The sequence below is a fragment of the Anabrus simplex genome, chromosome 7, assembly GCF_040414725.1.
Source record: "Anabrus simplex isolate iqAnaSimp1 chromosome 7, ASM4041472v1, whole genome shotgun sequence".
NCBI lineage: Eukaryota > Metazoa > Arthropoda > Insecta > Orthoptera > Tettigoniidae > Anabrus > Anabrus simplex.
This window is the reverse complement of record NC_090271.1, coordinates 6,883,942-6,911,229: the sequence shown is the minus strand read 5'-3', so window position 1 is coordinate 6,911,229 and position 27,288 is coordinate 6,883,942. Positions and strand designations below refer to the sequence as shown.

General features: G+C 38.5%; 1 protein-coding gene across 9 annotated transcripts in view; it reads left to right on the top strand.

Annotated features, from left to right (window-relative positions):
* Positions 1–27,288, top strand: part of Rad23 (UV excision repair protein Rad23) — a 107,510-nt gene that overhangs the window by 11,982 nt on the left and 68,240 nt on the right. For all 9 annotated transcript variants that reach the window (XM_067151021.2, XM_067151023.2, XM_067151028.2 and 6 more), the window contains one exon: positions 2,096–2,169. The gene's annotated coding sequence lies outside the window, so the exon portion shown is untranslated. The remainder of the gene's footprint in view (positions 1–2,095; positions 2,170–27,288) is intronic.

Genomic DNA, 27,288 nt, shown 5'->3' with positions numbered 1-27,288 from the left:
GTACAGAAGATACTGAAAGCAAGATTGAGATGGTTTGGACATGTAAAAAGAATGTGAAAGGAATGGGTAGCGAGAAGGGAATTGGGAAGAGAAGTTACGGTAAATAGACCAGTTGGAAGACGGAGAAGAAGGTGGATGGATCAGATTTGGAAGGACATTAGAGAAGCTGGATTGGATGTGGTGGAAGTAATGGAGCAGGAAAAGTGGAAGGACAGAAGGGAGCGGAGGAAGCTTGTTAACCACACCCGGGCGACTGGAGTGGGACATTGATGATGGTGGTTAGTGCCTCGTTCAGTGGCAAAGTTAGGACTCTAGGCCCTCTCTTACACTTAACCACATTTTGTTTACAATCTAAAATAAAATTCAATGTACCGGTACTAAATTGTAGAAGAGAGAGGTATATTCCATTAACATGTAACAAACATTACATTTTGTATTGAAATATAAATTCAAAGAAAGGGAGGTCATAATTACATGTAGCGTACACATGCAGGCCTAATTTGTATTATGATTGTGCTGCTGTAGTTATTAATGATCTGTTTAGATAATAAAATTCAGCTTAAAAACCTCCAAATGTTAATACGAAAGCGATATCTCGCACAATAACAACAATGCCTTAAAAACATAATCTTAAGTTATCAATTTAAATGCTGCAATAAATGTACCAATGTGGTGCGACCTAAAACAGCTTGTAAAGAAAAAGGTACCACCTCCAACTTGTCCTTCAAATAATTTTTTGTGCACGTTTTAGGTTGTCGTACAAGAATTTTGTCGTAATCTATAACCTTCATTTCCGTATTGACAATTGCACAATTAAAAATAGGAGAGGATTTCCACCAATCAATACTTATTTATTGTATATATTAAACTACAGGACCGGTTTCGACCTCATTGTTTGTTTTGCTGACCATGTGGTCACATTCAAGTGATTATTGAATTCATGTACTAACTCATTGCATGCCTTTTCTTTTCCCTTTTTACATTCTATAACACTTTGGCATATTTTCAAAAGTAAATTGACAATCTTTTTTCTCCTGTGAAGTCAAATTACTGCCCTGAAGATTTTTTCCCGTTACCTTCCATTATGATTATTTTTCTTCTGTGCATAGGTTAATTTACTATCTTCCTATCTCCAGGTAAATTCAGTTTCAAATGAAACCTCTTATTCCGCTCAAATAACATACAGAGTAAAGGTGACAAATGAATAACATTATGATTGGCACCGCTCAGTAGAGCGAAGTAATGTCAATGCTTTGATAGTTAACGGTAATGCCACGTTAGTTAATGAGCTTGTTAGTGTTCTGTGAAACGCGATTTCCATAATGCCATGTTAAAAACCTCACCAGTTGTTAACCTTACAGTGATTGATGAAATTGGCCCGAAGTATTTTTAAGCCATAAAAGCCTCGCATATGACAGTGGTGTAAATGAATAAATTAATTTTTGGTACTGATAAATACCTACTCTCTATTAATTCATCTAAGTTTCAAAGCTTACATAGGTAAGGGTAATAAATTCCAATCGATTGCAGTTGCCTACTGTGTGCATGTAACCTTTACTCATACACTTTAATTGCTGGCATGGGATTGCTGAGGCCATCAGGAGAGTGTAGTGTGCATTACCTACAGAACAGTGATTGTAGAGCTGAGAAAGGCTGTGAGACAAATTGAGGAGGTGGAGGCCACAGAGCTAGTTGCAAATAGTGGATTGCAGACTGAATTGATGTTTCCTGAGATGTTTCCAGTCAAGTGGAAGCTAATGACTTTTGCAGTATGATGTAAAACAGTGTCACTGAAAGTGCGGCCAGTATTCAGGAGGCAGTGGGTTCGAACCCCACTATCGGCAGCCCTGAAGATGGTGCTCCGTGGTTTCCCATTTTCAAAGCACGCTGTACCTTAATAAAGTCCACTACTGGTTCCTTCGCACTCCTAGACCTTTCCTGTCACATCCTAAGACCTAGGTATCTGTGTCGGTGCAACGTAAAGCAACTTGTAAAATAAAATGATGTAAAATAGTGTTTCATTGTTTAGACTTAGAAATTGCATTATCCAGTTGAGGTGTGCCTTTATTTATGTTCATCTACTTATTTATTTCAGTCATTCTGGAGTGCTGTCCAGCAAAGATTTGGAGCCGTTGAATAATCTGAAACATAAGATAGGATTTTATCTTGGTAAGTATGTTCTTTTGTTAACAACAGTAATGATGATAATAACTGACATTTCTCTACGGGGTTGATATATGATAATAGGAAGGGAGAAGGTGACACATAGCCTACCCCTGTTGAATGGGTCAAGGCTTAATGTCACCATCTGACAGACTATTAGCAGCATCATATGAACACTGTGGAGACGCACGTAATCTACCCTGGCGGCCAACATTGTGATGGGGTCTCGAACCGGCAAACCATTGGCTGCCAGACAGGCTAATAATAATTCCTTGTTCGTATTTTGTCATCAGTACTTGCTAATAATATATATACAGAGATGTCCTATGTGATATCTTCAGCAATATGGGTGCGATACTCGCCTGAGTTACCAGGCAGTTGCGCGGTAACTCTGAACAACAACCAAATGATAAACTGCTGATTCCACCTCATAACACGACCCTTCACAAGTTCTTTCAGCTCCAGTCACAAGCCACGAACGAGATCTAGACTGTAACAGGTTAAGTGAAACATTAGAGCTGCAATTAAAACTGCTTGATACTTAGTCATTTGTTTTTGTACCTACACACTAACAGAAGAAAGATTTTTACTAGACAAATATTTTGCAATAGTACATATTGTATCCTAATTATAACACTTCAACTGAAACAATAGCACTCGGATTAAAGCTAAGTAATTGGTATCTGCCATATGTGATAATAATTCTAAGCTGTGTTTAGTCTTATCCTAATTACAAATTTGATAATTGAGACAACAGAAATGTAGTTAAAAGTAAATCTTTATTAGAAAGTTTTGTTTTATTCCTGCAAACTAACAGAAATTAAAACTGCTCGTAAATATTAAAAGATCGACGGTGCAAAGTATAAATTATGCCGGATGCTTGAACTACCTACTCAGAACTACAAATAAGTTATCAGAATACAGGAATAAGCAGATTTTTATTTATGTCTCCTTGACTACACTATACCCTTTGTTCATGACCGTAGCCAACATTGCAATATTTGAATACCAAGTGCGGCAGTAATCAATGTAAATACAATGACTGATAACTATTTCGCCTGTGAAATACCGTATATATTGTTGAAATCCCTTCTTTAAAAAAAATGTACAAGGGTATTGTGTTATTTAAATAAATTATTACCTTCGTGATAGGTGGATCTGTTGAACTGATACTTAAAATACCATGTTTATTTCCTGTACAAATGTAACTGCTGCAGAAGGTACAGCTCCTTATAATATCCTGTCTTTGTAAGCATTCTATCAATAAACCTACTGATCTTTAAATAATAATTTAAAAAATTGATTACTTCTTTCTCACCATCCAAGGATGAAACAGAGTAAAACCTAACCTACAACACGTAATGTAGCAAATGCCTACGGAACTACTCAGTCATAGAAACACTAAACACCAATATTTGTGCAACTAAATTCATCACAAACACACAAAATTAGCTGAATTTCCATAAGTATCAACTACTTTAACACTAAGATAATACAGAGCTCTTGGAATAGCTGGTCTGGTCTCTAACAGAGACCCATCCCTAAGGCTTGGCTACCTGCTTTGTTGGGACACACAAACCTCCCCATCGTGGCAAGGTCACATGGTTCACAGGGGAGGAATAAAAATATATCGATAAGCAAAACTACAATATGGTAATTGTGAGCAAACCCTTTAACTCTTTCCCGCGGATTGCGTAGTAAAGCGTACTTGACTTTCAAACCAACTTCCTCTGCCATCTGTCTCCTAAACATAACTTTTTGGAACCAGTGAATTCTCTACGCTTCCTAGATACAACTGGCATGCACGGAATCCTAAAATAAAGTGTTCTTTTATACGTTTTCTTAGTTAGAACAGACAGCTGACTGAATGTAAACACATTGCAGCAACAAGGCTGCTCATAACCAGTTGACTGCGGAGGATATTTGTTACAAATTAAATCAATATGTTGACAAATGCAATGATAGTGAGTTTGAAGTTGCAGGTATGATAAAAAAAATGGTATGGGAAGCATTTGGGACAGGATGTGCATCTGAGGGAAATCTAAATACGGCACAGGACAGGAAATGTTCATTCAGGTACTGTCTCTTTTCAATTATTAGGCCTACTTGTTAAAAAACATAATTATCAGTTACAATTCTTCAGTTATTTCTGTTTCGGACTATGAGCCTTTACTTAATTACATAATATTCCAACTAATGTCAATCCATCTTCCAATCCCATTCAGTGAAAAATTGTTTATAGTTTTTATGTCCGAGAGGAAGTACGATTTGCTATCTAAATACAGTAGAAGTCCGCTATAGCGAGTACGGCATGTAACGAGAACTCCGTTATAGCGATGACTTTTTTCTGTCCCTTCAAAATTCCTATATTAAACTGTGTATCGTCCTTCGGTTACAGAGAGAACCCTATCACTGATGCATCTGTTATTACGAGTGATAAAGTGCGCGCGATTTTTTCCGTTATCGATATTTATGCACCCCAGCGATATTGCATGCGATCGATTACCTTCGGCATCGTTTCCTTGCTATGTGCACTAGCGATTTCTCTCGTCAATATTTGAAGGCGATGTCTGAGTCGATTAGTAAAATACCCGTCGACAGCTGTTCTGTAAAGAAAATTCTGAATGAAAGAGAACATGTTTTCGTAATAAAGGCATAAATAACGTATCCGATAACGGTTGTTAACTCGTTAAAAATTAAGGCTGACTAAACGACCGCTTAATTTTGAGGCTAAATACTGCAATTAAGTAAGAATGGGATACACCTCGAGTTATGGCAGAGTGCTTAATTGATTTCAGAGGTTAGTTTATATTTTGGCGCGTCTGGTTAAATTATGGAAAGGCTATTATGAAAATTTATAGCGAGAAAGTTATCATTTCTCTACTGGCGCTTGAAGTGTGTTTTCATCATACGTTTAAGGTAGGATATGTGACACTGTTTGAATAAGAAAACTGAAACGTTTGCAACAAAATGCGATCGATCATCTTCGGTACGGTATAGTTTTCTCACATTGTGCATTTGCGAGCTCTCTCGTTGACATTCAAAGGCAATGTTGGAGTTGATTAGTAATACCTATCGACTGCTGTTCTCTAAAGAAAATTCTAAATTAAAGAGGATAACACGTTTTCGTAATAAATGCGTAAATAACGTGGCCGATGGCAGTTGTTAATATACAATAATAAAGTTTTATTATGAATCCATCTGTTCAATACATTTTAATGTTGTCACATTTAAAATAACTTCATTAGTTAAAAAGTTATATATGGGACATGTTTCGCTCCCTTATAGAGCATCATCAGCCAATTCTGAATCTCGAATAATTGTTATTTACGTAAATAATGACTTAAGAACTATTAGAACATTTTTGACAAACTTAAAACTTATTCTATTAGAATATCATAAAATATAAAATCTTTGTATACATGGCTTAATTACATGTGCTTAATAGGAAGATACATTAAAATTATGGAAGAGAGAGTACTAAAATATAAAATAAAATAAAAATATATATATCATGTCCAAAATCTTAGAAAGACGTGAAAATCAATCTTAGGAGCTAAATTTGAGGATTTTCTTGGCAATGAGATCTGGTAAAAAAAAAAAAGTTGTTAATCCCTTGTGGATAAGAGTCTATAAAGATTCAAATTTATCGTCAATTTGATGATTGAACTTGTAACAGGATAAATGTTAGTCTTCAAGAAATTTAAACGCTTGTCATATGACCTCGGCGAATGCTGTTGAAAAGATATGTTCTTATAGATGTCAATGACCGTTCGTTGAACTAATGGATTTGATAAGGATGATTGAAAGGGACGTAAATCAACGTTTGTATTGAAAGCTGCTGCTTGGTTTATCTTGTTGAATGTCCCTCCAATTGCTGTTTGTCGGTTTCGTGTTGTCCGAGGTTCAAACCGACAAACAGCAATTTGAATCTTTATAGACTCTTATCCACAAGGGATAAACAACTTTTTTTTTTTTTTACCAGATCTCATTGCCAAGAAAATCCTCAAATTTAGCTCCTAAGATTGATTTTCATGTCTTTCTAAGATTTTGGGGTACCGGGTGAGTTGGCCGTGCGCGCAGAGGCGTGTGGCTGTGAGCTTGCATCCGGGAGATAGTAGGTTCGAATCCCACTATCGGCAGCCCTGAAAATGGTTTTCTGTAGTTTCCCATTTTCACACCAGGCAAATGCTGGGGCTGTACCTTAATTAAGGCCACGGCCGCTTCCTTCAAACTCCTAAGCCTTTCCTATCCCATCGTCGCCATAAGACCTATCTGTGTCGGTGCGACGTAAACCCCCTAGCAAAAAAAAAAATAAATAAATTTGGACATGATATATATATTTTTATTTTATTTTATATTTTAGTACTCTCTCTTCCATAATTTTAATGTATCTTCCTATTAAGCACATGTAATTAAGCCATGTATACAAAGATTTTATATTTTATGATATTCTAATAGAATAAGTTTTAAGTTTGTCAAAAATGTTCTAATAGTTCTTAAGTCATTATTTACATAAATAACAATTATTCGAGATTCAGATTTGGCTGATGATGCTCTATAAGGGAGCGAAACATGTCCCATATATAACTTTTTAACTAATGAAGTTATTTTAAATGTGACAACATTATAATGTATTGAACAGGTGGATTCATAATAAAACTTTATTATTGTATATCAACAGATTTCAATACGGATTAAAACATGAGATTAGTCACTGGCAGTTGTTAACTCATTAAAAATAAAGACTGAAGTAAACGATATCTTAATTTATCTTATATACGGAAATTGAGTAAGAATGTGATTCACCTCAAGACATGGCAGAGTACATCACTGATTTCAGAGGATATTTCATATCTTCTCACGTCTAGTTACGGCTATTTACATGTAAATTTTTCGCAAGGAGGTTATTTCTCTACATGCGTTTTAAATATGTTTTCATGATACATATACGGTTAGGTGCTTGCCGCCGAAATCTCTGGAGTGATACCGTATTTCTCCGAATCCAAGACTTTTCTTCTCAGAATCTCATGCGAAAACTCAAGGGTTGTTGCATTCACGGCCTAACAGTAAGTTAAAGGATACCACTGGCAACCACCGCGGTAACCACGCTGCTTCTTTTCACACACGCACAGAACTCGTTGCCAATAAATGACCGCCTCTTTACTATACATCGCTACACGCTCAGTGCCTGTGTGTTTCTCAAATCTTCAGAATGGCATCAAAACATGCGATCCTTCGAATTCTTAGAAAAGCCATGGCTACTCAGTGTCAGAGTTATAACGCGTCTATTGTACTTGACGCTTAGTAAAATTAAGGTTTATAGACAGCAGGAATATTTTCGTGATGGATAATCGTATTGTAAAGATACGTGAAAAGATATAGCCGGCAAATTTTCAATGGGTTCTAGTCGATACTATGATGCCAATTTTAAGTTAATGGTTATTAAACAGACTGGAAGATAGGAAACTTAAAAGGGTCCACCTTTTCAATACAAATAAATGTTATAGTTTATTTACAACATATATTTACACTTTTAAGTTTCCTATCTTCCATTCTCAGTTCAATACAGACAAAAATGAAATTCTTAGATTTAAATGGTTATTAAACACTCGGAAATGTAGAATAATTGTGCAGCCGCAAGAAAATACGGCATAGGCCTAACTAAAGCCAATATTCGGCGTTAGCGTGAAGACAAAGAGCTAAAAAAATGCGAACTGTACAAAAAATGCATTCAGTGGTCCGCAACAAGGACGCTTTAAAGAAGTCAAAAATGAAATTGTGAGGTATGTGTACGAAAAACTCAAGGGCGGAATAGCCATACCGTGGCGCAATAAACTCGTTCGTTGACTTTCAACGTCCGCGATTAGGCCTATATGTCGCTAGCCGCGGAATTTGGCTGAACCCGGCAAGCGAGACGTACATGTAGCGGTAGCCGGTTATATCTGACGCTGCGTAAAAGTAACAGTTTTATAGACAGCAAGAATAATTTTCTGATGGATCGTTGTATTCTAGAGACGCATGGAATAGGTATTGCTGGAAAATTTTCAATGGGTTCTCTTTGGTATTATGATGCGAATGTTAAGTTAACGGTCCTTAAACCCGCGGAAATGAAGAATAATTGTGCAGCCGCAAAAAAAAACAAAAAAAAACCAAAACGGCGTGACGAAAGTCAATGTTCGGCGCCTTTGAAGGAAAAAGTGGGGTTCATCTTGGATTCGGAGAAATACGGTACTATATTTTTTTCAGAATGAAATTAAACATACACTTTCACGTAGTATTGGATTACGAAAAATAACAAACAAGTAAGCCATAGTGTGGATATCATCTGCGGAAACACAAGTTTTAAACAAACTGATTGCCGTTTTATACCGATTTTAATGTGCATGGGGGCTTTCCGACTTTTATACAAAATTGGATATAACGACAATCCGTTATAGCGAGTAAATTTTTCGCTGTTATGAATTCTCGCTATAACGGACTTCTACTGTATCTTCATCCGACTGATCCCTAAAATGAAATAAATTGGGAGATTCGGAGTGAATTCCTGCGTTCTCTGCATTACCATCAGGTCCAGCAATTCAGAGTGAATTCGAGAACAAGCAATTCAACATTATGCACCATATTGGTCGCTCCTTGAGTATCATTCTGAACGTGGGGGGGGGGGTTTCTTGTGTGTAATTAGGTGATCTCATTGTATCATTTTAGAATAACTATAGTGTATTTTCCATTGTTACAAAATTTGAAAGGCGATATCTTAAGTGGTTTTTACAGAATAAATTATTTAGTGAAGGTACTCCACAACTATACCTGACAAGCAAATTATTACTCTAGGTTTCGCCCGACAGCGAGTCAAAGATAGTCCGTGGGAAAGGGTTAATTTCTTAGAATACATATAAATTCATGGCATGTAAAAAGGAATCAACAAACCTACCTTATTTCATCAGTGTTGTGGCAGAGAATGAAATACAAGCATATGAAACAGCAACTGTGGAAAAATAAATAAAATAAAGCTTGGCAATTAATAAATAATACAGTATGTAGAAGTTCAAGTCACACCTTTCACCTTGTGATGGTTTAGTGGTGTGCCATGCGAAACACTGCCCTGTTGTATGTATGGTATAGTGAAAGTAGATTATTGATCCTAAGTTTTGCCTGACAGTACACATCGCCATTGATTGTATACCATCACTACTTTGAGATAGGGAATGTGAACCAAAATACTATAATAAAAAACAGTCATCTTTCTGGTGTTAGGCGAATGGTCCTGCGTGAGAGCTTCAATAGGACAATTGTAGTAGTTTGTCAGTCTTTTTTCTGGTCAGCGCACACCCTGGTTAATGACGAAACCCATTGGTGTATCTCATCAAGGTGTGTATAGCATACTCTCGAATGGAGTGTGCCTTGTACACTGTTTCATATTAGACCATTGGCGAAACATCCAAAAGATGACCATGTGTTATAGACATTGGATCTTTAGGTCCCAAAAAAGTTAGTTTTAAGCACCTGTATAGGCGCATTGTAATAAATACGCATACGAAGGAATACTGAACAAGTGGAAACACAGTAATACAGTGTGTTTATATTTTTATAATGTTATTTATTTTACGTGCCACTAACTACTTCAATGGTTTTTTTAGTGTTTTTTATTATTATTTTAAGTAGAGCATGCAAGATATAATGTAGCATTTGTGTACATTTGTGGTTGAGATGAAATGACTAAAAGTGGCAAATAGCTCATCAATGCATCATGCATCATTGTTGCCATAATTTTGTGCATAGTAAATCACTAACATTTCCCAATGTTGCATAAGTTTGTCTTTTGCTGTACAAGACTTTGAATGCAGAAAATGGTCTTTCAACATTTTCTGAAATGACGGAACATACTTGAACAATGAAACCCCAACAGGATTAACTCTTCGCGGGAGGAAACATATATATATATATGTTCCGTTCAAAAATCACGGGTTTATTAGCCAAGGAGGTACCAAAATATGCCCAGAGATGGCAGGAGCAGCTGTTCTCTCAACTCTTCGGTGAGGGAAATCCCCGCAGTATCTTGCTGAGTTCGTTCTCCTGTTTGTGGGAGTTATGTAATATATACGTTGCGTGACGCAGTTTTCTCGTGAGCGTACTTCTTGCGTATTATCGCGGTTTTCTGGTAAAATGGCATCGCCAAAACGGATCAGTGATACAGACATAGTGTCAATATTGGATGATATTGTCGAAGAAGTGTCTGAATTTAGTGAATGTGAGTGTGAGGACGAAAATTCTTTCTCCAGCTCGTCTGAGTGCAACAAGTGACGCTGACACACACAGAGACTGGGCAGACGTGAGTAATAGCGACCCTGGGCCAACAAATATTATTCCCGTGTGTAATATTGATCAAAGGCCAATATTATCATCACACTTTGGTACTGGTACGCCCCCTGTAGAATATTTTCTCAGTGAAACTAAACTACATGCCAATAGTATAATACAACCAGCATTGTATAATAGGAAACTTGCACTTCAAAGCCTTGTCTGCATCCAGATAAGTGCTTCAAGGTATACCACACTCAACATGAGCTTTGAGGATTCATCACCTTGACACTTACAAATTCAGGGTATTATTTGTGTACAGTGTAGGTTCAACTGCTATGACTATTTTCTGACAGATTTTTTCACTTTTTGATGTACAAAGACAAAAAATTAAACCAAAATATCATTTAAAGTAGTTTTGTACATATATTTCATAATAGCGGACTGTAGTGTACTTCAAGTTAACCAATGTCACATCATAAATTGGAGTGTGCCTTGTGCCGTTCTTCCAATGAAAAAATGATTTTACGATTTTTATTTTGCCTTCAAACCGCTTCAAATTTGGGTTTCCACTCCTAAACAAGGTATGTGGTATATTTAGGCATTATTTTCATGGTTTTAGTAAATTTCCCAAAATTCAGCATGCCTTTTTTTTCTTTGCCGCCTACGGCCATAAATGACCGCCGCCCGCGAAGGGTTAAATCCTTCTGGTAGGTCTGCGTTATACCTATTCAAAACATCTGACACACTTTCCAATACTGTACACTCCAGATTTTTTTCAAGCACCATGTCTGCATTGTTGTATTTTAACATGATGCGGTTGTTAGGCTACGTCCTGAAACAATTTTTTACTGAGATGCATTCAAAAGATTTTTTAAAATCAGGTGCAATAAGCATTGAAAATATTTATTTAACTGCTTCGTAGTATGATAAAATTTGCTGTCCTATACACATAGTGTAAAAAGTATTCGAACACTAACCATTTTTAACAAGATGATTATATTCTTGGCCATGTATATATTTGTTGTAAATACATAACACACATGTTCCTTCACAGAAATTAAACTAAATATCGCCTTGATAATGAGAAGATAGTTTTGAATATATATTAAGAAGACTGGCATAGTACGTATTCGAACAGTCTCAGTTCACAGGAAACTTCCTTCTCTTAAATCCATACAGCAATGATAATTTTGCCCCCCTGTGGCTCGGGGACATGGACTAAGAATACACCCACGGTATCCCTTGCCACTCGTAAGGGGTGACCAAGGGATGATGGAATTAGAACCATGAGAATACTTGTAATTAGTACCATTACATGCGGAGCACCACTACTTGAGACTAGTACCACCTTGTGTGGAATACCGTGGGTCTACGTTACACAGGGGCAGTACCATTATGTTAGAAGCACTACAGGTCTGGGCGTTAGTGATAATGGTTATTGTGTGTATTCCACCGGTTGGTTCCACTATGGTCAGAATGGGTCTACGTTACCTATGAGTAGTACCACTTTATGAGAAACACCATGGGTATATGTTGCCTGTGATTAATGAGGAATGCCGTGGGTCTACGTTACACAGGAGCAGTACCATTATTAAGGGTCTTATTTTTTGGTGAAATAAAACTGTTGATTTCGGTGTTAAAACTGAAATTATTTCGGTAGGTATTTCGTGAAATAAATTGTCATACTGATCGATATTTCTTGTGAAATATTCGTTATGGTATGGGGTAAATCTAACTAATTTTGTGATTAGGGGTTTTAAAGTGAACACTTGTAATGTATTAAATTGTTATTAAATCTCAGAACAACCAAATATACAAAACTTTATAGATATAAATACCGGTAGGCCTATATAAATCACTGAAACCTCGAAATGAAGTTAGGCGGAAGTTAGGAATTTATACATAGCCTACATGTTTTTCCCGGTCCCGTGGTGTAGGAGTAGTGTGCTTGCATCTCGCCCGGAGGCAAGGCCGCACTAGATAGACAGGCCACAAGGCTCGGACCGTGACGTCACGCCAGTGGCTGGCGTTCAGCATGGTAGTATACGGCCCGCTCTCACTGTTTCCATGATATTATTAATTTGTTGAACCTTAACGATATAACTGAACACGCCTTTAATTGTGGTTTTATTTAGGCTTGTGCACTACATCAGTTTTATGCGGGGGAAAACTAGCGGAACAGTTTATGTACATTTATTTACGTAAAATTAAGCTGACATCTGTCATTTGTAACGGAACACGGTTTCATGCAAAAGATTAAAACCCATAATACGTATAAAAATAGTTTTAATGTTACTATGCAAATACATGATAGCAATTCACAACAATAGTCTGGAACCTTTCTTAGAAATTAGGCTTCAACTTAAAACTTATCTAACAATTCTTAAGGTTTCAGTTTATCAATTTTCCTTTTCTTCTCCGATTTATGGCAATCCTTACTTGAGGATTTCTTCTTCTTAGCAACGAGTTATGCCTTTGCTGGCGGGACCTAGTGTTTACACTGCACTAAGCCTTCTGTTATGGGCTAGAGCAATTTTGTTACTTTCATTGATCTGTCTCTGTCTTAACCTTGGCTTTGACAAAATGAAAGTGACTGAGGTATGAGCGATGATAGTAATGCCATTCCTTACGCAGCCAGTCCCTGCTATGAATGGTGTGAAACTGTTGCTCACAGGGTCGGTTGGTGCAACCATTTCAGTGGGCTTGGCAGACTGATATGTAATAGCAACTTCTGGCTCGGTGAGGAAAGCAACGGGAAACTACCTCACTCCTCATTTCCCTAGTACGCCTCTTCAGTGATGCCTAGGCCATCTATGACAGCTCATGGCGGAACTGTTGAGGATCCAACCAGCCTTCGGGCTGATGACTAAACATACATACATACAGCAACGAGTTTGTCTGCAATAACTTTTCTATAGTTATTCAATAGTATATTACAAAAGATGTATATACATTTGTCAACGTAATCTTTAAAACTACTTCTACAATCACTGCATGTTTCAAACATGACGTTTTCATTTTCCAGAACTTTGTTGACAAGCAAAATCAGAATGTTTCTTTGAGAATCACCATGTAAAAACCTCGATTCAAATTTATCTCTTATAAGTACACTAAATAATTTAAACTGTGTGATCAAAATGTTACTGTTAAAATAGACCCATCAGGTCTTTTAACATAATCCTCCCTAATTACGAAACGTTCGTCGAAGTGTTTTATGCACACAACTTAGCTTGCTGAAGGGACAAATTCTGTTCGATGGATCCACTTTTGTTTCCGAACCAAATCAGTAGGAAATTTAAACACTGAAATAGTGGGCTCTTCTGAACTATAGTTGCTTCTACAACCAGGTACACAACACGACGTGGGCATAATTCACAATGTTCACACACGTTTAAGTCATTCAACACCATTGATAGCCTTACTGCTGCGAGGTTTATATCAGCCTACAAGTCACTGGCGAAAAATGAAGCGGATGGCTCTTCGTGTGACGTAGCGCCGGAAGTGGAGGGGGAGCCTTATGGCCTGTATATCTAGTTGGCCTTGCCGGAGGCCCCGGGTTCGATTCCCGGCCAGGTCGGGGATTTTTCTCTCAACCTCTGATACCTGCCAACTTTCCCGATTTAGGCGGGAGACTCCCGATTTTTGACAGTTTTTCCCGCCACCCGATTATTCTATTGTTTCTCCCGATTTTAGCTTTTTTTTGTGAACTTTAAAAATTTGTTTTCAAATCTCGCCATTTCAGCTTTGTACGCAAGTGGCCGGAATTCCTTCGCTCACTGCCGTTTTCAAATGCGCCCGAATGTGCGATGTTCATTGAAACCTGCATATCGCGACGCGTATATCGATTGTCAATCTCTCGTTCTCGTGTACTATGTTCGTGTTCGTTCACATCAGTCTAGTCTAGAGATTAGTCGCTAGGTTTGCAGTCTTTTTAAATAATTTAGTGACAGAAATTCATGGATAGTGACTAGTGACTTTCCTAGAGATTTTAGGAGCCAGTCGGAGACAATTCTGGCGAATTTTAATGTATTTCTTGATAAAAATAACGTAGCCAACGGCTGTAGCCGTGTTGAAACACTGGATCTTATGATATTTCCGAAGTTAAGCAACATTGGGTGTGGTCAAGATTTGGATTGGTTGCCACGCGCTGTTGGTGGGGGGTAAGGGAATGGAGGAGCGGAAAGGAACTAGCTACCCTACCATACTTAAACTTCGGCTCAGGCATACCTCTGTGGAGGTTCGGACCTGCCTTCGGGCAGAATACACCCTTACCTTACTAAAATAACATAGTGCTTTGCATAATCGCGCGAGGAGTTATCAGAGGCCGATCACCTCACTCACATACTTCCTGTGAGGGAATAGAGATGTGTAATTTTTAACCTTGTAGCCTCGTATAGCAACAGTCGGGTTTTGAGACAATAGGTGTTACAGTGTACCAGTAGTACTCCTGTATTGCGCAAGACATGTAGAATAAGCAGTTTTGACCAATTGTATCTCCTGATTCCTCCTGATTTTTGCTGATTTTCATATCCAAATCTCCTGATTTTTGGTTTTGTAAAGTAGGCAGGTATGGCGTTAAGTGCCGTGGGGTTTGGTTTGGTTCTACACGTTTTTACATTTTGAATTACTTGTCTCCAAAGTACAAACTACGCATGCTTTCAACATGATCAGAATTCCAAGTTGTGTGACAGAAGGTATATTTCTGTAAACAAAGCAGCCCCTTTCGCTGACCACATTCGACGTCGGAAACCATAATGCTTATGAACACTTGGTGCAAATTTACTGTGGTCTCCTATCGAACCTCCTAAAACTTCACTAACAACGTGCTTTTTGCAAAGGCATATTGTACCCGCAACGGCGATACAAAACTAAGTCCCCGTAATGGAAATTTAAAACTTATGCGTTACGCTTCAGACCGGCAGCGAAAGACTGACTGAACAGCGAGCAACAGCTGTGTGCGTGTGACGTAGAACGAGTGACGTCACAGCCTGCCTCACCGCAACACAGAGAGCCTAGACTAGTGTGGAATGTTCCTCGAGTTTCTATGGATAATAACTTTCCCCACAATAATAATTAGATAAAATTAACCAAATCATCGTGTAGCCCAATCCTTTATCTACGTTCCTGCAAAGTTTCACGTAAATCCGACATGAGACGACGAAGTTATGGAATGAGATGTGAAGGCACAGATCGGATATAAATACAATACTGCTCCACTCAGCAGATCAGTGTGTGACCAGTGTGTGTATGTGCACGCATGGCAGTGGAGTTCGTGCAGTCGGTTTGCGAGGACCGCGATATAGCGTGAAGCGGCCGTCATACTTCGAGTCCGTGGACTTTAACTCAATCGCGACGAGTATGAACTTGTACGAGTTTCTTTAAACTGTGAGTGATAAACTTCTGCTCCAACGGGGCGTGATATAAATTGTGCTTCATCTGAACATCGTCAAGTGACTGTTTATTCTACACGAGTGTCTAAGACTTGTGAATATTTTTCAAGTGCTCGTAATTTACAGTTTAATGTTGTGGACAGGATTTGGAACAGTTTGCTCCTTACAAAGTACTGACTACTTCAAGTTAATGAGACTGTGATTTAATTCAGAATTACTCAAATTGCAAGCATGACTACGTCACTAATTTACCATTTCATGAACTGTGTAAATATTTGTAGGTAATGAACTGTAGGCTGTGTATGTGAACTGTGCATTTCAATTCTATTAAGAACTGTACATTTCAATTCTACGAACATTCAGCTGTGCGTTTCGATTCTATGAACAGTCAAACCAAGGACTGTTAATACAGGATTAATTTCGTTTTATTTTTATTTCATGTCATTACCAATGCGTGAACAAGCCTGAATTCACGAGTGAAACATCCTTATTTTTTCCATGCAATTGATTACATTGAATGGTGCTTCAAACTAAGAACTAAGTCGTGTGGCATAACTTCACATTGTGCCGAGTGCCACAAACTTTAAGTGACTATTTTGAAATTCGACGATAAGTTTTGAGTAGATTTTCATTTTATGAGTGTTAAACTTATATGCTCATTCGAAAGCAGTTTTTGCATCAACTCGCCCCAAGGCTTAACGGTGTTCATTCACGTTCATCATTTACGTGGTTTATCTCAACGCCCTTCACCAGCACCATATGGATCTTCTAGACGTCGAATGGATCTTCTAGAACTTCCATTGAGGGAGGAATGGTGGTCCACTGGTATGGAAAGGGGAGGAGTTGTCGGAATCCAAGGACCTCGCGAACCCTAGGGCGAGGAACACTTTCTACTGTATCTTCTGTACAGAGGTGACATGATTTTGAACTTATTAATAAACTCAGAAAAAATTTTTTTGAAAGATTTTCTGTAAACAAACCCTCTCCCTCTGTATGCACTTCAACAGATTGGTACACGCCCTGCGTTTTTCGTGCTCACCGAAGTACCACATTTATTGTTACAATATATCCCTGGAAGATATTCATGGATATGCTGGTGCTGCCCGGCCGGGGATGAGTAACTCAGACGGTTAAGGCGTTGGTAGGTTCAATCCTGGCTCAGCCCCGTGTCACTAGTTTTATTGGCGCGTAACAACATTATACGTTATAATTCTCATGTTAGGTCTGTATTGAAATGTACGTAAATACAAAGTATGTTACAAATGTATTTTTTTTAATATCCACCTATTCAATATAAAGATATCTTTTTTTAGAAATTAAATATTATTATAAAATGTTACGGGACATGTTTCACCCATATTAAGGGCATCATCAGCCTCAAACTCAGACCTGTATGGTGAAAAATCAGGATCCTGATTGTTCTTACAAGTCTTAAAAAGAGGATATCAATGTAGGTGTTTGTCTAAACATAAAACTTATTAGAATCTCCTTGGTTAAAATTGTAGTATCAAGCTGCATGTCATAAGTTCACACGATTATACTTTCCGGACCTGGCTTACTTAAAAGAAAATCAACTACAAGCACCCATACACTTAAAGAAAAGGGTTCCTTCTTTCAACAACTCTCCTGCCGTAGTTAACTTGACGAACACAAGCTTTTCAGAAAAAGAAATGGAACTTTTAGGTAAAGGTTTAAAATATAATTGGCCTAGTATACAAAAAGAAAACGATGTTATCACCACCATAGCAGAAGTCGAGACGAATATTTCAAAACTCCCTCTAGAATTACAAAATGACTAGATACGCATAAAAAAGAAACTTCCAACACTAATTGAAGGCTTAAATTAAAATGCTATTCTCAATCATTCAAACAATGTACAGGTTACAGTAGGTGTACAAGAGGGAGGGGAAGGAAAGGGGGGAGTTGTAGAAGACAGGTGGTCTAATGCTTTAAGGGGAAGGAGATTGCAGGCTAAGGGCTCTATTCAGGATCAGAATTCAGGACAGGTGTCTGTGAGAAATCGGTACAAGTCACTCCAGGTAGAGCAACAGAGGGAAGATGAGGGACAGGGAACTGTTGGTGAGATGTGTGGAAGTAGGAGGAAGGGAAAAGGTAGGAAAGGGAAATGTAGAGTAGAGGATAGGAAAAGACAGGTGGAACAGGGTCATGGGAAGGAGAAAAGGGAGGAGAAAGTAGCTTCTGTAGCTGTCAGGAAAGATAGGGCTGACCAGGAGGGGAACGTGGGGAAAGTGTGTGGAGGAAAGGGAACCAGGGTAGAATGTTATCCAGGAATTAGGGTGAGGCAGATGTTGAGGAAAGTAGAAGAGAGGGAGGTGCGGAAGGAGAAGGTGGTAGTGCTTCACATTGGTACTAACAACATAAGGCAAGCTGATATAAGTACCTACATAGTTGGAGATGTGTGGGATCTGGTAAATGCAGCACGGGTGAAATTTAAGAAAGCGGAGATTGTTATTAGTGGAATACTGTGTAGGAGGGATACTGACTGGAGGGTGATTGGGGATTTAAATGAGACTAGAGTGGGTATGTGGGAAACTGGGAGTGAAATTTCTAGATCCTAATGGGTGGGTAGGAGATAGGGATCTGTGCTTAGATGGCCTTCACTTAAACCGCAGTGGTACGTATAAGTTAGGAAATTTGTTTGGAAGGGTAATAGGGAGGTACATTTAGGGAAATGGGGTGGCCTAGGGAGCAGTGATAAGGGAGCAGGAAACTGGAAATCAAGTAGGGTGACATAAAATTGTTAATGTTGAACTGTAGAAGTATTGTAAAGAAAGGAATAGAATTGAGTTATTTAATTGACATATATTTACCAGATGTTGTAATGGGAGTTGAATCATGGCTGAGAAATGATATAATGGATGAAGAAATTTTCTCACGGAACACACGGGAACTTAGAATTTCCAACTGGAGTGTGTATCGTAGAGATAGAATAGGTATGGTGGGAGGGGGAGTATTAATTCTGGTGAAAGAAGAATTTGTAAGCTACGAAAAAGTTAAAGATGAGACACATGAAATTCTAGGTGTAAGGCTCATTTCTAACGATAATAGGCAACTTTATATATTTGGAGTGTACAGACTGGGAAAGGGTAGCACTGACGCGGATTCAGAATTATTTGATAAGATAATCAGCTAAGTAGGAAACGACAAGGAAAGAAATGTGATTGTACCGGGAGATCTGAATATACCTGTTGTCAATTGGAAAGGAAATGCGAACGGCAGGAAGCATGACCAACAAATGGCAAATAAGTTAATATGGGAAGGACAGCTTATTCAGAAAGTGATGGAAGCAACCAGAGGGAAAAATATCCTGGATGTGGTGCTGATAAAGCCAGTTGAGCTCTATAGAGTAACTGAAGTGATCATGAAGCTGTTTTTGTCGTAGTTATAAATAAATGTGATAGAAAGGAAGGTCTTAAAAGAAGAACTATTAAGCAGTACCATATGGCTGATAGAGCATGCATGAGGCAGTTTCTAAAAAGTAACTATGATCGGTGGAAAACGGTAAATAAAAATGTAAACAGACTCTGGGATGGGTTTAAAGAAATTGTTGAGGAATGCAAAAACAGGTTTGTACTTTTAAGGGAGGTAAGGATAGGTAAAGACCCACCTTATTATAATGGAGAAATAAAGAGACCAAGAAGGAGGTGCAGACTGGAAAGAAATAGTTAGAAATGGCTGTGGAAGTAAGGAGAAATTGAAGGAACTTACTAGAAAATTGAATCTAGCAAAGAAGGCAGCTAAGGATAACATGATGGCGAGCATAATTGGCAGTCATACAAATTTTAGTAAAAAATGGAAGGGTATGTATAGGTATTTTAAGGTAGAAACAGGTTCCAAGAAGGACATTCCAGGAATAATTAATGAACAAGGGGAGTGTGTATGTGAGGATCTTCAAAAGGCAGAAGTATTCAGACAGCAGTATGTAAAGATTGTTGGTTACAAGGATAATCTCCACATAGAGGAGGAGACTAAGGCTAAAGAAGTATTAAAATTTACATATGATAACAATGACATTTACAGTAAGATACAAAAGTTGAAAACTAGAAAAGCGGCTGGAATTGATCAAATTTCTGGGGATATACTAAAGACAATGGGTTGGGAGATAGTACCATATCTGAGGTATTTATTTGGTTATTGTTTGGTCGGAGGAGCTATACCAGATGAATGGAGAGTTGCTATAGTAGCCCCTGTGTATAAAGGAAAGGGTGATAGACATAAAGCTGAAAATTACAGGCCAGTAAGTTTGACATGCATTGTATGTAAGCATTGGGAAGGCGTTCTTTCTGATTATATTAGACATGTTTGTGAAATTAATAACTGGTTCGATAGAAGGCAAGTTTGGTTTTAGGAAAGGTAATTCCACTGAAGCTCAACTTGTAGGATTCCAGCAAGATATAGCAGATATCTTGGATTCAGGAAGTCAAATGGACTGTATCGCGATTGACCTGTCTAAAGCATTTGATAGGGTGGATCATGGGAGACTACTGGCAAAAATGAGTGCAATTGGACTAGACAAAAGAGTGACTGACTGGGTTGCTATATTTCTAGAAAATAGATCTCAGAGAATTAGAGTAGGCGAAGCTTTATCTGACCCTGTAATAATTAAGAGAGGAATTTCTCAAGGCAGTATTATCGGACCTTTATGTTTTCTTATATATAAATGAAATGAGTAAAGGAGTGGAATCAGAAGTAAGGCTTTTTCCGGATGATGTTATTCTCTATAGAGTAATAAATAAGTTAGGAGATTGTGAGCAACTGCAACGTGACCTCAAAAATGTTGAGATGGACAGCAGGCAATGGTATGTTGATAAACGGGGTTAAAAGTCAGGTTGTGAGTTTCACAAATAGGAAAAGTCCTCTAAGTTTTAATTACTGCGTTGATGGGGTGAATGTTACCTTTGGGGATCATTGTAGGTATCTAGGTGTTAATATAAGGAAAGATCTTCATTGGGGTAATCACATAAATGGGATTGTAAATAAAGGGTACAGATCTCTGCACATGGTTATAAGGGTGTTCAGGGGTTGTAGTAAGAATGTAGAGGAGAGGGCATATAAGTCTCTGGTAAGGCCCCAGCTAGAGTATGGTTCCAGTCTATGGGACCCTCACCAGGATTACCTGATTTAAGAACTGGGAAAAATCCAAAGAAAAGCAGCTCGATTTGTTCTGGGTGATTTCCGACAAAAGAGTAGCATTACAAAAATGTTGCAAAGTTTGGGCTGGGAAGAATTGAGAGAAAGAAGATGAGCTGCTCGACTAAGTGGTATGTAATGGAAATTCTAAATTCCCATGGAGGGAACTAGATATTTTTCCACCAATAGAACATATCGAAAATCAGATCAAATGTCGTTTGATCTGATTTAAGTGGTATGTTCCGAGCTGTCAGCGGAGAGATGGCGTGGAATGACATTAGTAGACGAATAAGTTTGGGTGGCATTTATAAAAGTAGGAAAGATCATAGTATGAAGATAAAGTTGGAATTCAAGAGGACAAAGTGGGGCAAATATTCATTTATAGGAAGGGGAGTTAGGGATTGGAATAACTTTCCAAGGGAGATGTTCAATAAATATCCCAATTTCTTTGAAATAATTTAGGAAAAGGCTAGGAAAACAACAGATAGGGAAACTGCCACCTGGACGACTGCCCTAAATGCAGATCAGTATTGATTGTTTAATAAATTAATTAAAGAGGTAAAAAACAAAATAAAAGATAACATAATAGTAACTAAAGCCGATAAAGGAGGGACTACTGTTCTAATAGATAAGAAAAATGGAAGAATTTTTCACAAATAAGACTTACACAATAGTCAATAAAGACCCCACAATAAGAATACAACGAAATTTAAAAACACTGTTAAAGAATTCCACATTTTTACTCAATGAACAAGAACAAAAACTAATCCTTATGAACCCTAAAACCCCCACAGCCAGAGCATTGCCTATATTACATAAGAAAAACACACCCATACGCCCAATCATCAACTGTAGAAATAGTCCGACATATAAACATACATACATCATCAATAAACTGTTATGCGTTTCAGTGTTCAGTCTGCAAGCCTCTGTGGATTTACTAAACGTTGCCACAATCCTAGATTTGCAACTAGTGTTGTGGCCTCATTCAGTTCTATACCTCTTATCTTTAAATCGTTAGAAACAGAGTCTAACCATCGTCTTGGTCTACCTCTACTTCTCTTACCCTCCATAACAGAGTCCATTATTCTCCTAGGTAACCTATCCTCCTCAATTCGCCTCACATGACCCCCACCACTGAAGCCGGTTTATGCGTACAGCTTCATCCATCGAGTTCATTCCTAAATGAGCCTTTATCTCATTCCGAGTACCCTCCTGCCATTGTTCCCACCCGTTTGTACCAGCAATCATTCTTGCTACTTTCATGTCTGTTACTTCTAACTTATGAATAAGATATCCTGAGTCCACCCAGCTTTCGCTCCCGTAAAGCAAAGTTGGTCTGAAAACAGACCGATGTAAAGATAGTTTCGTCTGGGAGCTGACTTCCTTGTTACAGAATGCTGTTGATCGCAACTGCGAGCTCACTGCATTAGCTTTACTACACCTTGATTCAATCTCACTTACTATATTACCATCCTGGGAGAACACACAACCTAAAAAAAACTTGAAATTATCGACCTGTTCTAGCATTGTATCACCAATCTGACTTTCAATTCTGTTGAATTTCGTACGTACTGACATCAATTTAGTCTTTGAGAGGCTAATTTTCATACCATACTCATTGCCCCTCTTTTCAAGTTCAAAGATATTAGACTTCAGGCTTTCGGCACAATCTGCCATTAAGGCCAAGTCGTCAGCATAGGCCAGACTGCTTACTACATTTCCACCTAACTGATTCCCTCCCTGCCATTTTATATCTTTCAACAGATGATCCATGTAAACTCCGACAGCAAAGGTGAAAGATTACAGCCTTGTCTAACCCCTGTAAGTACCCTGAACCAAGAATTCATTCTACCATCAATTCTCACTGAAGCCCAATTGTCAACATAAATGCCTTTAATTGATTTTAATAATCTGACTTTAATTCCATAGTCCCCCAGTATCGCGAACATCTTTTCCCTCGGTACCCTGTCATATGCTTTCTCTAGATCTACGAAACACAAAAACAACTGCCTATTCCTCTCGTAGCATTTTTCAATTACCTGGCGCATACTGAAAATCTGATCCTGGCACCCTCTCTGTGTCCTGAAACCACACTGGTTTTCATCCAACTTCCTCTCAACGACTGATCGCGCCCTCCCTTCCAAGCTGCCAGTGAATACTTTGCCTGGTATGCTAATCAATGAGATACCTCGATAGTTGTTGCAATCCTTCCTGTTCCCTTGCTTATAGATAGGTGCAATTCCTGCTTTTGTCCAATCTGAAGGTACCTTACCAACACTCCATGCTAATTTTACTACTCTATGAAGCCATTTCATCCCTGCCTTCCCACTACACTTCACCATTTCAGGTCTAATTTCATCTATTCCTGCTAATGACAAGTTACCATTCTTTCCACTTCCTCAAGCGTAATTTCACCATCATCATCTTCCTCCTCCCCATGAGCTTGGCTGTTCGCAACACCACCAGGATGATTTCCCTTTACATTGAGATGATCTTCAAAGTATTCCCGCCACCTATCCAGTCATTCCCTAGGATCTATTATGAGTTCACCTGAATTACTCAAAACATTGTTCATTTCCTTTTTCCCTCCCTTCCTAAGAATCTTTATTACTGTTCAGAAAGGTTTCCCTGCTGCTTGACCTAGCCTTTCCAGGTTATTACCAAGATCTTCCCACGACTTCTTTTTGGATTCAACAACTATTTGTTTTGCTCTGTTTCTTTCATCTATGTACAAATCCCTGTCTGCCTCGGCCCTTGTTTGGAGCCATTTCTGTTAAGCCTTCTTTTTACGTTTACAAGCTGCTCTCAGTTCATCATTCCACCGTGATGTTCACCTTTTCCCACCTTTACACAGAGTTGTTCCTAGGCATTCCCTTGCTGTTTCTACTACAGCATCCCTGTATGCCGCCCATTCAATTTCTATATCCTTAACCTGCTTACTGTCCACTGTTTGAAATTTTTCACTAATCATATCCATGTACTTCTAACTTCCTCGTCCTGGAGATTTTCTACCCTTATTCGTTTGCAGACAGATTTCACTTTCTCTACCCTAGGCCTAGAGATACTTAGTTCACTACAGATCAGATAGTGGTCTGTATCATCGAAAAATTCCCGGGAAACTCGTACATTCCTAACAAATTTCCTGAATTCAAAGTCAGTTAAGATATAGTCTAATATGGATCTGGTACCTCTAGCCTCCCATGTGTAGCGGTGAATAGAGTTTTGCTTGAAGAATGTATTCGTAACTGCTAAACCCATACTAGCACAGAAGTCCAGTAAACGCTATCCATTCCCATTAGCTTCCATATCTTCCCAACATTTACCAATCACCCTTTCGTATCCTTCAGTTCTATTCCCAACTCTCGCATTGAAATTGCCCATTATCACCATTCTATTCTTGCTGTTGACTGTGACCACGATGTCACTCAATGCTTCATAAAACTTGTCAACTTCTTCGTCATCTGCACCCTCACATGGTGAATACACGGACACAATTCTAGTCCTAATTCCTCCAACTGACAAATCTACCCACATTTGCTCATTTACATGCCTAACAGAAAGTATATTGCGTGCAATGGTATTCCTGATAAACAGCCCTACCCCAGACTCTATCCTTCCCTTTCTAACACCCGTCAAGTACACTTTATAATCTCCTATCTCCTCCTCATTATCTCCCCTTACCCGAATATCACTTAGTCCTAGCACATCCAGATGCATCCCCTTTGCTGACTCAGCCAGTTCTATTTTCTTTCTTCCATAAGCCCCATTAATATTGATAGCTCCCCATCGAATTCCATTTCATTCGTCAAGTTGTTTCCAAGGAGTCCCTCGCCTGTCAAATGGGGGTGGGACTCCGTTACTCCCATAGGTCCGAGGCTTGCTTAAAATGTTCTGAGCTCGGTAAATTCATGAAGCAGGGTGCTACCCTACTTACACATAGTCCAAGTGAGGATCTCTTTTCTAATGGGTTATGGACCACCGGTGAATTGTATAGTCCTAGCCGCCTCAGCACAAGGAGGGCCATGACTCAGAATATGTCCGAGATGCCCATTCCCATTCCATAGCAACTGGTATCCCGTCTCTCAGGATCACTTACTAGGCCACTCAGCCGTTGCCCATGGTTCACGAACTAGGACGTGACTACAGTAACCCACACCATATATAAACCCTCAAAATATATCCACTATTTTCTAAAAAGGCTTTACAGGTTTAACAATAAATCCCCTTTAAAAAATTCAATAGACTTCTGCGAAATTAAAAAAAAAATCACCTTACTACCAAATCACATCATGTGCTCTTTTGATATTACTAATATGTATTCTAATGTACCAACAAAGGAAACTGTAAATATTATCAAAGACAACCTCGCAAAACACAGCAACCTCAGCAAACTTGAATTAGAGGACTTCATAAAAATCCTAAATTTTGTGCTAAAAAACAACTATTTCACTTTCAACAGTAAAATTTACCACCAAGATGGCCTAGCTATGGGAGATCCCTTATCGGGCATCTTAGCCGACGTCTACTTGGATTCTTTAGAACATCATAAAATAATAAATGAAATAAAAGGCCTTAGCTTATGGCTTCGATGTGTAGATGACACATTCGTAATAATCAATAAAGATCTCAATAACAGTACCGATATTTTAAATTATTTAAACAACCTAGACCAAAATATTAAATTCACCACGGAAGATGAAGTCACTGGATCCTTAAATTTCCTAGATCTCACAGTAACTCTTATTAATGACAACTTCGATTTTCAAATTTACAGAAAACCTACTCACACCCCATTAACAATCAAAAATACCTCTTTACATCCTAACTCCCACAAATTGACCACTTTTCACAGTTTAATTTACAGAGCTTTAAAAATCCCTGTAACACCCAAGAACCTTCAAACAGAACTAAATTATATAAAGGATTTAGCAAAAATCATTGGATATAAACCTGAATGATTAACTGTTTAATAAATAAAGTCAAATTCAAATTAACAACAAACCTCATCCCTGACAAAAACAAAAAATCCAAATTCGTTACCTTCACCTACAACAGATGAATGGAGAGTTGCTGTAGTAGCCCTTGTGTGTAAAGGAAAGGGTGATAGACATAAAGCTGAAAATTACAGGCCAGTAAGTTTGACATGCATTGTATGTAAGCATTGGGAAGGCGTTCTTTCTGATTATATTAGACATGTTTGTGAAATTAATAACTGGTTCACCGGACGAGATGGCCGTGCACGTAGAGGCGCGCGGCTGTGACCTTGCATCCGGGAGATAGTAGGTTCGAATCCCACTATCGGCAGCCCTGAAGATGGTTTTCCCTGGTTTCCCATTTTCACACCAGGCGAATGCTGGCGCTGTACCTTAATTAAGGCCACGGCCGCTTCCTTCCAATTCCTAGCCCTTTCCTATCCCATCGTCGCCATAAGACCTATCTGTGTCGGTGCGACGTAAAGCCCCTAGCAAAAATAAAAATAAATAAATAAATAACTGGTTCGATAGAAGTCAAATCGGTTTTAGGAAAGGTTATTCCACTGAAGCTCAACTTGTAGGATTCCAGCAAGATACAGCAGATATCTTGGATTGTGGAGGTCAAATGGACTGTATCGTGATTGACCTGTCTAAAGCATTTTATAGGGTGGATCATGGGAGACTACTGGCAAAAATGAGTGCAATTGGACTAGACAAAAGAGTGACTGAATGGGTGCTATATTTCTAGAAAATAGATCTCAGAGAATTAGAGTAGGCGAAGCTTTATCTGACCCTGTAATAATAAAGAGAGGAATTCCTCAAGGCAGTATTATCGGACCTTTATGTTTTCTTGAAAATGAAAATGATATGAGTAAAGGAGTGGAATCGGAGGTAAGGCTTTTTGCGGATGATGTTATTCTCTATAGAGTGATAAATAAGTTACAAGATTGTGACCAACTGCAACGAGACCTCGAAAATGTTGTGAGATGGACAGCAGGCAATGGTATGTTGATAAACGGGGTTAAAAGTCAGGTTGTGAGTTTCACAAATAGGAAAAATCCTCTCAGTTTTAATTACTGCGTTGATGGGGTGAAGGTTCCTTTTGGGGATCATTGTAAGTATCTAGGTGTTAATATAAGGAAAGATCTTCATTGGGGTAATCACATAAATGGGATTGTAAATAAAGGGTACAGATCTCTGCACGTGCTTATGAGGGTGTTTAGGGGTTGTAGTAAGGATGTAAAGGAGAGTGCATATAAGAGTCTGGTAAGACCCCAACTAGAGTATGGTTCCAGTCTATGGGA